The sequence below is a fragment of the Ahaetulla prasina genome, chromosome 2 (assembly GCF_028640845.1).
Source record: "Ahaetulla prasina isolate Xishuangbanna chromosome 2, ASM2864084v1, whole genome shotgun sequence".
Classification (NCBI taxonomy): domain Eukaryota; kingdom Metazoa; phylum Chordata; class Lepidosauria; order Squamata; family Colubridae; genus Ahaetulla; species Ahaetulla prasina.
The window spans coordinates 78,016,145-78,030,524 of record NC_080540.1 but is presented as its reverse complement, the minus strand read 5'-3'; positions in this window follow the sequence as shown (position 1 = coordinate 78,030,524).

Here is a 14,380-nt window from a genome sequence, read left to right as displayed (position 1 = left end):
TCAAAGAAGATAAAAAGCAAACATTAGTTTAAAACTAATGCTTGTTTGCTGCATACGTTTGGATATAATTTGATATAGTGGGATTCTTCTACATTATATGGATGTCATTACAAAAACAACCGAAAAAATGGCTCTGCAGGGTCTGGCCAAAAGCTTGTCTAACCCATTATCCTGTGGCACTGAGTACTCAAGCAGATGACTCTAGTAAGATGACAATAGATGTGAGAGCATAAATAGTCCCTCCAAGGGTATTAAAGTGGCCATAAAAAAGAGCAGAGCTTCAGTTGTATAGCTGTGGCTGCCATATGGAGATTTTTTTACTTTCTTCCCATGGATAGTTCTTCTCGCTCTCATTCTTGTTCTCCATCAGCCCATCTTTAATTCAGGAGGCTGCATACTAGTAGCTCTGATGGCTCTGAATCAAAATGTTATCTCGGATAATTAGTCTAAGGCTATTTTAATAATTACCAGACTTCTTTAGCATCTGCTCCTAATCCAGAGGTGTAGACAATTATGTTGTTCTGATCCACATCTTTAACTTAAGAGTATATTGAAGTAAATGATCAAAGCAGTCAACAGCTTCTTTTTGTGAAAACATGAACTTTCCTTTGGTGTAGCCAAATGTATGGATGACAGTAATATTCAGTGAGATAGTGAGGAAGGTTATTGGATAACACCAACACCGTTTAAATTGTAAGCCAAAGTAGGCTTTGAAAACTCCAGAAGGACAATCATAATGCTAATAAAATTCAATATACATAGAACATGAATGCACCATGCTTAAAAAAATATTATCCAGCTGGAAAAAATATGAGCTACCAAAATGAACTGTGAATTTTTTCAAGCTCAGAAAAAGCCCAAGGGCAACATTTATAGTAATACCAAAAACAGAGAGAAGATTTATCAGAATCAGAATAGAGCTGGAAGGGACATTGGAGGTCTTCTAGTCCATTTCATGTTGTAGTAATGAACTATGAGACTTTTAAATGAATAAAAATGATTTATTGGTTGATAATGTGCCATCAAGTGGTTTTTGACTTGTGACAATTACATATATAGATTTTCTCCATCATGATCTGTCTCTAACCTGGTCTTTCAATGGTGTACTAATGGCCGCTATAACTGGGACCATCCACCTTGCTGCTGGTGGTCCTCTTAGTAGGATAATTTGAGCCTGGTCATTGGTGTGAAGTGAGAATCCTGAGTTGGCTCAGAGAGCTTTAAAAGTATGAGAAAAATTAATAGGTCAAGGTCATTATGGGAGCACCATATGCACCAATGCTCTAGTTCCTGAAATTTGTGTCCAAGAAAGAACGAAAGAAAGCATCACATTGCATCTAGAAACATCTGTAGTGCCTATGGCACTATTGCAGTCACCACTGGTGAAGGACTTTTTAAACCATACCCCAGGGCACTCCTGTGGACCCCTAAGGCTTTTTAAAAAAAATCTCAAACATCAAATAAACCAGTAAATGCTTTTCAGCCATTGGAAAGTTGCTGGGATGCTGAACAAAGGAGGAAGGATTGTTCTGGTCTCATCTGGCCTGAAATAAGCATAATTATTAACAGTGGCTAATTCTGCTCTGGACCCACCGTGATCTCTTTTAAGGCAGATCCACAGAGTTTCAAAGAAGATGAAACCTAGAAACCTATTTTTATTTCTGATAGAAGTGGGCTATGGTTTGAAATCTAAAAAAAAATCAAATGGATTTTGAGTTTTACAATAAATATTTACTTTGTTTATTGTACAGATAATTGGGGAATACTCTTGAAAAAGAAAAAGACAACAATTTGGCTAAAATTTAGTAGGGAAAGGTCATACATATTGTTGTGTTGCCATAGGAATGGCAACAGTGACTAGGGTACTTCCAGATATGTGAAAATTCCTAGTGGCATCACTATAGAACACAAATAAGCAAACCAGCACCCATCGAATGCTTTGAAAAACAATTTGCATCACTCACAGTCAGCAATTGGGAAGGAATTATTATTGTAATTGCTCAGTTGTAAATCAAATCTGTCCCTGCTATACAACATGTGAGAGGGATCTTGGAGTCCTAGTGGATAACCATTTAGATATGAGCTAGCAGTGTGCAGCAGCTGTTAAAAAAGCCAACACAGTTCTGGGCTGCATAAACAGAGGGATAGAATCAAGATCACGTGAAGTGTTAGTACCACTTTATAATGCTTTGGTAAGGCCACACTTGGAATATTGCATCCAGTTTTGGTCGCCACGATGTAAAAAAGATGTTGAGACTCTAGAAAGAGTGCAGAGAAGAGCAACAAAGATGATTAGGGGACTGGAGACTAAAACATATGAAGAACGGTTGCAGGAACTGGGTATGTCTAGTTTAACAAAAAGAAGGACTAGGGGAGACATGATAGCTGTGTTCCAATATCTCAGGGGCTGCCATAAAGAAGAGGGAGTCGGGCTGTTCTCCAAAGCACCTGAGGGTAGAACAAGAAGCAATGGGTGGAAACTGATCAAAGAAAGAAGCAACTTAGAACTAAGGAGAAATTTCCTGACAGTTAGAACAATTAATAAGTGGAACGACTTGCCTTCAGAAGTTGTGAATGCTCCAACACTGGAAATTTTTAAGAAAATGTTGGATAACCATCTGACTGAGATGGTGTAGGGTTTCCTGCCTGGGCAGGGGGTTGGACTAGAAGGCCTCCAAGGTCCCTTCCAACTCTGTTGTTACGTTATGTTATGTTATGTTATGTTATGTTATGTTATGTTATGTTATGTTATGTTATGTTATGTTATGTTATGTTATGTTATGTTATGTTATGTTATGTTCAGCAGAAAATACTCTTAACGTTTCGTAGATAAATCATGAAAATCAAATCATTTTTGGGTGAAAGAGATTAGTTGTTGCAGTTAAAACAACATTTAGCAATTTGCAAGGCAATTCAACTCCATTGAAGATTTATTATGATGGACTTGTTTGTTTGTTTATTTATACTTCATACTTCTTAACCATCCATCTCTGGATGATGTACAGTTTAATTCATAAAATTAAACATTAAAATCAGAATAATTTAATGTAAAAAAATTAAAATTATAAAAGAATATTATGAAATTCCAAAACATGAATTATTCCAAAATGGGAGATTAGCAGTTGTTAATACAGAACAGGGGAATTCTCATGGGGCCAACTAGCCCCATGGCTATGTGGGTCCTGAGTCCCCCTCACAAATCTACTCAGCCATGTTTTGACCCCTTTGTGAAAAGGCCAAGAGATTGAACATTTTCCTCACCTCTGAGGCAAGATGTTCCACAATACAGGGGTAACGACAGAAAAGTTCCTTTTCCTGGACCCCATTTCCTCAGGTTTCTAACCCTGAGAAGGAAAACAGAGGCTTGTGAGTTCATGGGCATCATGACAACCATAGATTGTCCCAGGTAGTCATGGATTCAACCCACAAAAGAAGGTCGCCCTTAGACCTATTTTCTGTTTCAAAGCAATGAGATACGATCTCAGGGTGGGGGATATTTCCATCAGTCCTTTGTTATGGTCAAATCATTATCTTGTTTCCTTGGAATTTTCTGATGAGGAAAAAGAAATGCTGTCAGGCTTTCAAGATTGAAGTTTGCCCTTTGAGGTAGGCCAGACTGACACCACAAGAAAAATTAAAACTCTATTGATACAGCTATCATAACTGAATTTTGAAAGCCTGGCAGATTTTTTCCTTCCCTCCATCTTATTCCAAAAAGACTCAAGGAGTAGCAATAGTAAGTTTCTTTCTCATGCATCCTTATTTTACTGGGGTAAACTCATTTTACTAACAATCATTGCATCTCTGTGTTCCTCTACATATCGTCCTTTATGGCACATAATCAATCTATCTATCTGTCAATCAATCAATCATGTGATAGTTAGGCATCCCTAATGCCTAATGGTCACAGTAAAAATATTGGAAAAGAAGATGATGTTGACAGAGATAGGCACTATTGTCAGGTGAGATACACACAGTTTTATGTTTCCTGCTTTGAAGTATTAAAAAACACAGACATAGAAAATTGCTGTGGGTGCACAGGGTCATAGGATATTCTTCTGAGGCAACAAAGACATTTTCCCACAAAGATCAGCAATCAGACATATTCTGCGTCCCAGTGCTATTTTTATTCCACCAGAAAGCTCTGCAAAATAAGCATTTAGCAATTCAGCAACAGTATTCTCCAACTCATTTCTGCCAATGCCTCTCAGCTATCCGATTTGTTAAATTTGAATTGCTACATTAAATCAGAAATGGGTATATACTCTTTTACTGCCTTGATTGTTTGATGTCAGGATAACCTCTTATTTATTTGAAGGGTGTATTTTCTAAGGCCAGCTCCAACTTTGTTTTGACTTTGGCCTCCAAGTTGAGCAGAGCCAGAAACCGTCAGAGTTGCAGCATGATCTCAGAATTTGAATCTCCTTCCCTCTCTCCAGTTTCATAATCAATCTTCCCTCCATGCCCTATTCTTTGATAATTTTCCCAGCAGTCTTGAATCATTCTGGATGCAGAGACAAAATAGCCTTTTTTGTCCTTGCAATGCCCTTGAAAAACCTATTGAGAACTGAAGAAGAGGAGAAAGAAATGTGTGACAGTTTTCATTGCCCACTGCCTCTCTGGAGCCAAAGAGACTATTGTAGAGTCGGTCTTTGCCTCTATGGAGAATGCTACAGACATAACAAGAAACCCAGAAGAGTCAGGGCAGAGATGATGCCATCTTAGGCACAGTCAGATGAAATGTCCCAAGGAAATGAGACACATGTTTCGTTGTTGAAAGAGAATTTGCTTATACCAGCCTTCAGAACAAATCTATCAATGGGCAAGGATTAGTGTAATCTTCCCCAATGTGGCAATGTGATTTATTGTGCTGCCCAGAAAATCTGCAAGTTCCAATATATCTGGACTAACTTGGGGAAAGGTTTTTATTCTGTTCGATGGTCTGAGATGAAATATGTTACAAAACTAGGTCTCACCTTGGACATCATGTTTCAAATACTCTACAAAGTTGTCTGGGAAAGATTGACCCATTTCCTTCTTCCTTCTAATCCTCTCCCAGTAACCCCTTGCTTTAGATAACCACAGCTGTAGCAGGGCCTGCCCTGTGGCACTGAATCCTCTTCCATAGCAGAGCAGTTGAATGATAGCTGTTGTGTAAGATATAATTGTGCCTCAGAAGCCACCAGACAAATATACAGCATTGTGTCTGTTGTGCTTATAATAGAAGTACGAGAGGTGCCAGTTCTGAATTATGGGAGTCCAAAACACTAAAATCGCAAGCTCTGGCCACCGGCATACATGCTCTTTTTTAAACTTCTCCTCCTCTTTGTCCAGGGGGACACCAGAGTGGCAGGACGATGGTGAAGAGCTAACAGCCATTTATTTCAGGCAACAGAACGAAAAGCAATACAAAACAAAACAAATTGGCTTGCATGCGGCTGCAACTCCTTTTAACCTGGAGCTGTCCAGCCTGTCAGCCACTGATGCTTGTTCATTTTCCCGTCGGGGAAAATGAACCAATGAGTGAAGTCTGGTGTCAGACTTCACTCCTATTTACATATTCAACACCCACCTTCACCAGACCTAGGACTGTTCTTCCCCTTTAAATGTCATTTTGGAGGCTGCACTCCAGAGGATCATTGCTGGGCCAGGACAGAAAATGAATCCAATTTCATTTGAAATGCTCTTAAATGCAAAGTGAAAAATAATTTACGAGATTATTTTCTAGTCATGAAGTTATTAATTTCCCCCTTTGGGGCCCATTAAAAATTACCTTTTGGAAACCACTTGGGGGAGTTTCTAGAGGCTCCACCCAATAATTTAGTAGGTCTCAGGTTGTGTACCTCTGCCCCAGCTGGTCTCTAGACAATTGGGCTACCCAGCCCTATGTTTCTAAATCATTTTTACAATTACTCAGTTTGATGATTTATGTAAACTGTTGGGTGCCCCTTTGAAAGTACTATTATTATTTTTTTGGGGGGGGACATGACATTCAACAACATATGAAAGCTGAAGATGCAGGAAGGGCCCATTGGAGATGCATGGGGGGGGAATCATTTCAAAAATAGTGCCTGGAAGGCAGATTAGAACCACTTGGACATTTTGAGAGAGGCAGCTGATACTCTGGAGAGATATAACTTCCTTGAGGATCTGCCACTTCCTCAACTCTTCTCACCCACTCCAATAATAGTTGTCAGCCAGAGGACTCATTCTCCAACTTATCTGTAACATTGCCCTTTAATCAGAGGAAGGGCAACTGTCAATTCAAAGCACTTTAACTGAACAGCAGAACGTCTTGCAAAATGCCTTTTATTCTTCTTCCTGGGTGTTCCTTCCTGTCTGATTCACTTGAGCAGCTAAGACCAATGTGTGCAATGCTATTGACTCATGAATCGGGTAAGTGTATTTGGCTACACTAGCTGCGTTTCTTACCCTGGTGATCCAGTTCAAATGAACGTTTAGGATAGGATTTTTTTTTTCTTTTCTAATGGTGGACCTCACTACTTTTTTCCCCACTCTCTTGTTTTTATCCTTTTACCAGAACTGCATTGATTACCAGAACCAACAGAAAAAGTGATGCACTTAGGAGTTTTGTATTGAATCCATGGACTTCTGCTCTTTACCATAACAATGCCAAAAAGACACATTTCGCAAGCTTGGCCTTTTGTACTTGCATTGGGGGTTGAGTTGACATTGCAATGTTGTGACACACATTTCCTAATTTGCCCCACCCATTCTAATCCTCTTGTAGATGCCTGTGCCTGACTTGACAACTGAGTAGGATTTATAACAGTAGATATCAAGTTCTGAAGTTTGTTAGTTGGATGTTTGTTAGTCTGGCCTGAATTACTCTTATGCATATAAAGGCACCAAATTCAGAACAATAGTGCCTGTTCAGGATACATTTGGTACAACATTAATTAACCAATTTTTAAAATGCCATAAAGGAAAGGAGATTGATTGGTCCAGAGTCTCTCAGAGAGTCATGGGTGAGTGGAAATGTTAATCTGACTCAACAGTTCTGGGCAAGTTTTTTATTTGAGCGATATTGCCAAGTGGCAACCAGAACATCCTGCTCAGTCAGAAGTGTTTTTGATTACCCTATTCCCCAATTAGAAGCCTGCAGCAGGTCCTGATTAGAGTCATGAATTAATCTGATGGGTTCCAGATGTGTTAAACCCACTCCTATAATCTCCAAGCCAATAAAAGAGATTTTCATAGGAGGCAAAACCTAGTAAATTATCTTTGATAAGATAATAAGTATAATGTATGATGAAGTTAATAAGCAGACCAAGTCATTATTAGAGAGCTTAGTAGTCAGTGGATCTCTCTGGACTGAACCTTTGTCACTTAACTGTAGCATAAACTAATTCACACACATTGCACTCTTGGTCTAATGTAGGAGTGCAGTGGCTAGATGTGAAATCTCCACTTCACCTTAAATAATCAATGAACCATGTCCTGACTCCTGAATTATGGAGTTTTCTTAGCAACCCATTTTGATTAAAAAAAATATATCACAAAACAGGCCTGGTGAGATGAAGAGCAAATGCAGTAAATGCAGCCTAGTGCAAAGCTTAACTATTTATACACAACCTTTGCCATGTATATGCAGTGGGAATGGGATGTTTGTGTACATCTATGCAAGTTTACATTGCATAGTCTTTGGTGCTCTGAGCTTGGTTGTTTGCTTGCAGGAATTTTATTACCCAACTAAGTAACATCATAAATGCTTGTGAGTATGAGGTTTGCTCCCTGTTTATATATAGTAATTTGCCCTGCCAGTGTTGATGGAGTTGTGGTTTTCTCCTTGAGAGTTCCTTGGTTAGGGTATTGTTTTTCTTCTTGACTGTTTGTCTTGTGTTAATCCCTGTTTACCTGAGTGTAGACTGCTGGAAAGGATGTGTTCTAGTATTTTTGTTTCCTTCTTAGCTTTTGAATGGTGTGTAAATGTGGTTCATCTCTATGTGTCTATTGATGGCAGATTTGTCTGAATGTCAAGCTTCCAGAAATTTTCTAGTATTTTGGATAGCTCAGAAAGTTGACAACTGCTCTATTCTAAGCCTCCTTCCCTCCTCCCTTCTAGGCCTGCCTTATGCTTCCCACTGCGCACATACACAAAGATAGATACATATATCTACACATAGATACAACATAATGTGAGAGTAGGAGCACAACAAAGATTAGCCTTAAAGATCAGCCTCCTTTAAAACACTTTACCAGAATTGTTTGAGGCAATGGATATGTCTACTTCCTCTTCCTCTTCTTCCTCTTACTCCTCCTCCTCCTCTTCCTCCTTATTTAATGACATTTTGTTCAACATTAGTGATTTCTTTTAAAGAGCCTTTTAATATGCAAGCTTAATGTAAAAATATTGTATTCTTCCTGAAATGTAGGGGAAAGAGTGAATCCTACAGAACCACAGCTAATGAAGTGTTCTGTCAACTGAGGTGGAAATACTTCCTATATTGGAAATATCTCTTGTTACTCATGTTGTGAGGGAGACCAAGCAAGGAAAGAAGCCTCAGGAGTTGGCAGGAACTTTGGTGGCTTTATCACAGCTTTTGGGTTGGACGAAGGCTTTTCATGACCAGGGGCCTTCCCATTCTTTGAGATTCAGTGATAGCAGAATTGCCTTTCCATCAGCTTTCTTTCTCCAAAGGATAATGATTCCACTTGAGGATGATGTGTCTTCTTGACTTCAGGCAGAAACAATAAAGGGGTTGTGCAAAACAGGGTGAGGAAAGGGGAAGTTAGTGATAAATTATTTTTCTGAGAAAGTCAGATTTTTTTTTTATTTGAATGCCTTCCCAAACATATTTGAGGAATCTTCTGGCAGCATCCTAAAAGTCAACAGACAAAAGTTACATAGAGAAGTTGGCAGCCTTGATGCATTTAAGGCCCTGAGTCTCATGTAATGGAAGTTCTGGATCCTGACTCAGCTGCTTGTTTACAGGGAAGGAGACAGAAGGACTATTGAAGCTCTTCTTTGGCATTGGGAGCAGTCCTGCCTTTTTGGCATGGCGTGTCGAACAACTGTCAACAGCAAAGAAATATTATTAAAAATGTTTTAGTTAATTTCATGTAAGACCCCCAGTAGGAAATGTTAGGGGTGAAAATAAATAATTATTGTTTTGGTTAAGACCACTAGGGTCTACACCGAAACCTAATTGAAAGAGATAGTGAGAGAGACATGTATTTATTTTTATTTATTTATTTATTTTGTCAAATACATATTAAATACTATATATAAGTATAAGCATGAATTGAATACATAAAATGAATACAACTAAAGGGAACATTAGGACAGGGACGGTAGGCACGCTGGTGCTCTTAAGCACGCCCCTTGTAGCTGGGAACATGGACATCTGAGAGGGTGTGTATGTGAGTGTGTCAAATAGTACAAGATAATAGTCACAGTCATAGAATCAAAGGCCTGCTTCTGTGCTATCAGTGTCACATGCACCTAGAAAAGGACACGGCTTCAATTATGCAGTAGTGACTAGCCTATTGACTTTTTTGACTACTGTCAAACCCTGTCCAGCTTATTTGTTCCTTTCTAGCTAGAACCTTTCTAGCAGAAATTATGGTCTCCAATAGCCCACTGCTACTAGCAACTAGACAAACCAGGATTTGCTCTTTAAACCTCTGGAGATTGTACTGCTAAATTTCAGCATCCAAATGGCTGAATTTCAGTAATGTATTTCTTAAGAACGATAAAGTTAAGACTAAGAATGGAGATGGGGCAATTCTGGGAAGCAAACTCCACTGAGTTCCTTCACCAGCCTGGTATTTTTATGAGATTTCAGCCCATGTTTGTTAGAGGTCTTTTGGAGAGCTTTCAGGGCAGGAATGAGAATTGGGAGGCATTCACTCCACGGTTATGCCATAATATTGCTTAATTTGAGCAAGAGCTCCAATGAATACAGAAAAAGCAGCAGTTGCTGAGATAGCGGCCAAGAGGTCAGTACTGTGCATTCCGCCCCCCCAAATAATGTATAGCATAGGCACATGTGGCTGGTCATGAACACATTTATAGATGCTTCTTTTGTTATCCAATTTTACTTTGTAAAAATGTATAATTCTTTTCCGCAAGAAAATGGCACTTTATTTGTAATCCCATGGTCATGATGGTTTCATCATTTTAGCAATCTTAGCTCTTGGCCACTGCTAAATTTCCTTCCTACTCTAGAAAGTTAGCACCTACCCCACTCCTAGAAGAATGAAATATTTTGAGAAATATTTTAAAAAGGCAAGATAAAATATTTCCCCTAAAAGAGAAATAAAAATCTTAAGGGAGACAGAAACTCAGAGCCGCAGTTCCCTGCCCCAAGCAGATATTTTGTGCCCATTGAGAAAGATTGGGCCTGCCTATCTACAAAACAAAAGACCTTCAGCTCCAGGATGATGGGATTAAGACAGGTAGTGGTGAGTTTCAAATTTTTTTACTACCGGTTCTGTGGGTGTTGCTTGGTGGACATGACATGGCTTGGTGGTGTGGCTTGGTGGGCATGGCAGGGGAAAGATCCTGTAAAATCTCCATTCCCACCCCACTCCAGGGGAAGGATACTGTAAAATCTCCATTCCCACCCGAATCCAGGGGAAGGATACTTCAAAATCCCCATTTCCTCTCATCAGTTGTGACTCAGGAGGCAGAGAATAGATGGGGGCGGGGCCAGTCAGAGGTGGTATTTACCAGTTCTCCGAACTATTCAAAATTTCCGCTACCGGTTCTCCAGAACTGGTCAGAACCTGCTGAAACTCACCTCTGCCTTCAGGACATAATAGGATTAACCCAACACCCTTTAAGAAGCCCCTTCATTGCATCACCCCAATTTTCAATCAAACCTAGCTCAAACAAACTCCTAGGATTTGTACTTTGCCTACAGAGCCAGCTATGATCCCCTACATAACCCCTACATAGCCCTATGGGAGTCTGACCACAACCAATAGAAATACATGTTCTTGCACAAGAACAGGAAGTTCAACTGCAAAGCCCAAGAGAAGGTATAAATACCCCTAACTCTCAACTCCATGTGGTCAGCTACATCAGAACCCAAGTGCTTCCGTTTCATCATTAAACCATCTTTCTAATTGGCCTTCATATTTCCAGTGTCTTTCTCCCGGCTTGGAACTGCCAGATGGATATTTCTTCCAACACCACCATACTTATTCTTAAACTTGGATTAACAAATTGCAATAACTATGTTCACACAATACCCTCAAAATAAGCAATGTTATGGTAAAAAAATCAGAGTTCAGTTATCACAACCTGACAAGACCATTGAAAATAAAGTCTTATTAGCTTGCAGCAAGCTGAGCTTCCACAAACATGGAACTGCCAAGAGCCCAACCCATTTAGCCTAATTTACTATTTATGAGTGACTAATCAAAGCTGAACTGATGAGGATATCTCCACAACAAGGAGAATGTTCAATAGCAATAGCACTTAGATTTATATATCACTTCACAATGTTTTATTGTACAGCCCTCCCTAAGTGGTTTACAGAGTCAGCATATTGCCCCCAGCAATCTTGGTCCTCATTTTACTGACCTCAGAAGAATGGAAGGCTGAGTCAACCTTCAGCTGGTGAGGATTGAACCTCTGGTAGTCAACAGACGTAACATGCAATACAGCATTCTAACCACCAGTGATGTTTTACATATCATGGTTGTGCATTGGCTTAAACAGTCAGCATGAAATTGCTTAAAACATGGTGTGGGAGCAAGACCAGGTCAACATTAAGTGCTCAAGGAGGAACACTGGAGTCACCAGAGTAATTTAATGGTGAACTGTAATAGAGGAAAGAACCTCGGTCTTGAAACTGCTGTTCTATGGTTCCTAAATTATTAAAATTGTAACCTCCATTTTAATTTCAACCAGCTTATTATTGCTGGTACCTAAATGTGTAATATTTTAATTGTGTTCTTCTACCCAGAAGCTCACAAATGGCATAAAAAGCTTTTCCTTTCCTACTGTATCCTCACAAGAATCTTCTGTAATTGGCTAGGTAGATTGTGTCTTATCTAAGGCATCCACAAATTAGGAGGAAGGGCAGTGGTGAAATCCAATTTTTTTTACTACCAGTTCTGTTGGCGTGGCTTGGTGGACATGGTGTGGCTTGGTGGGTGTGGCAGGGGAAGGATACTGCAAAATCCCCATTCCCCATTCCCTCCCCACCCCTTGGGGAAGGATATTGCAAAATCTCCATTCCCTCCCCACCCCTTGGGTAAGGATATTGCAAAATCTCCATTCCCACCCCACTCTGGGGCCAGCCAGAGGTGGTATTTACCGGTTCTCTGAACTGCTCAAAATTTCTGCTACCAGTTCTCCAGAACCTGTCAGAACCTGCTGGATTTCACCCCTGAGGAAGGGGTGAATAGGATCTTCTCCTCCTAGCATTCTATCAATGCCCAATTTAGACACAGCATCTTAGATAAGTTTTTTAATTTAACATTTTTTAAGTACGCAGCCTTGTCTCATTTGTCTATCTTCAGCAAGCGAGATCAGGCAACATCAATATGATCTTGCTACCTTGCTGCCAAGGCTAAGACATAACACCAAGACCCAGGCAGGGTTCATGTGCAGACAGGGAGCTAGTGTCCCCCCCCCACTTTCCAGCCCACATTCGAGAGAAGTTCAGCCTTTCTTTGTTCCCCAAGATGCTTGTGTTTGTTAAATCAGAAACTGAAGAGAAACAAAATGCCGCCTTTTCTGCCCTTCCCTGCTCACTCGGACACACAAAACCTTCCCTGCGTAGTTTTGTTTCCCTCACACAGGCCAGCAGTAAATTCTCTTTGGCTCCCAGGGGTAGATTTGATCACAGCTTGGCTCCAATGAATGCTGTAGCCTGTTTCCTGCTGGGGCAGGCACAAGAAAACAAGCACTGCTGTTCTGGCATCTTTTGTGGGCTCGGTAGGGAGCAGTAGGCCTGCTACTCTGAGGTCATGTCCCAGGGAGACTTGAGATTCAGATGGCTGAGGTGGAGGAATCCCAAATAGATGGGCAAAGCTCCTCTACCCGCAATAAAAAACCTTATGCCACCAGACTCCAAATTTCAGGCTTAGACAACTTAGAACTATACCGACTTCAGTCTGACCTAAGCATAGTACATAAAATTATCTACCACAACGTCCTTCCTGTCAATGACTACTTCAGCTTCAGCCACAACAATACACGAGCAAATAAGAGATACAAACTCAAGGTAAACCACTCCAAACTCGATTGCAGAAAATAGGACTTCATTAACAGAGTGGTCAATGTCTGGAATGCACTACCAGACTCCGTAGTTTCTTCCCCAAACCCCCAAAACTTTAAGCTTAAACTGTCTACTGTTGACCTCACCCCATTCCTAAGAGGTCTGTAAGGGGCGTGCATAAGTGTACCTGCGTGCCTACCCTCCCTGTCCTAATATTCCTTTTTACTTACTCTTTCCATGTATCCAAATTATGTTTATACTTTTACCTGTTATCTTCTATATGATTGACAAAATAAATACAATAAAATAAAAAATAAAAGTCATGTGCCCACTAATTTTCAAAATCTGAATTGATGTGGTTTTGCTTTTCGGTATCTATCACATCATGCCAATATGCGCATACATTATACACAGGAAGCAATTGTTATCACATTGATTAACACTGTCTAAGACAGGGGTCTCCAACCTTGGCAACTTTATGACTTGTGGACTTCAACTCCCAGAATTCCTCAGCCCGCAAAGTTGGCTCAGGAATTCTGGGAGTTGAAGTCCACAAGTCTTAAAGTTGCCAAGGTTGGAGACCCCTGGTCTAAAAGGTGGGCTCTTTTTCCATTAGTAATCTGTTCTGTAGCATTGTGTCACCCAACCAAGGATATCCACACTGACAGTCACTTACTTCAAAGTGGGAGGACAAGGTGTGACCAGACTTCAAAGCCCCACCTCTTTTTTGTAATACAGAGTGCATGTAATGCATCTTAAAAAGGGAGCATTTGAATCACCTGGTCATGCCCATCATTTTGAAACCCCCGATCATTACTGTGATCACTCTTGCATCCAACCATAATTGAAGCAATACAAAGTTTTCTCCTTATAGTGAGGCTGGGTGATTCTGGAAGAGCCTCTAAAATTGTTGGTAAAGATATGCACCCCAAAAGAGAGAAGCAAAGCTGTTTTGTTGGTGGAGCTCTAATCCATGCAAATCTTCTGTTTAGACATTAATTCTAAAGTTGGGTAGGCAGAAGTGAGCTCCAAAAAGTAGTGGTGAAATGTAAAATTTGTTACTACCGGTTCTGTGGGCGTGGCTTGGTGGGGGTAATGTGACTGGGTGGGCGTGGCCAACCTTTTTTTTTTACTTTTAAAAGCATTTTTTTCTACAACCTCTTTGGCCAAAGAGGTTGGAA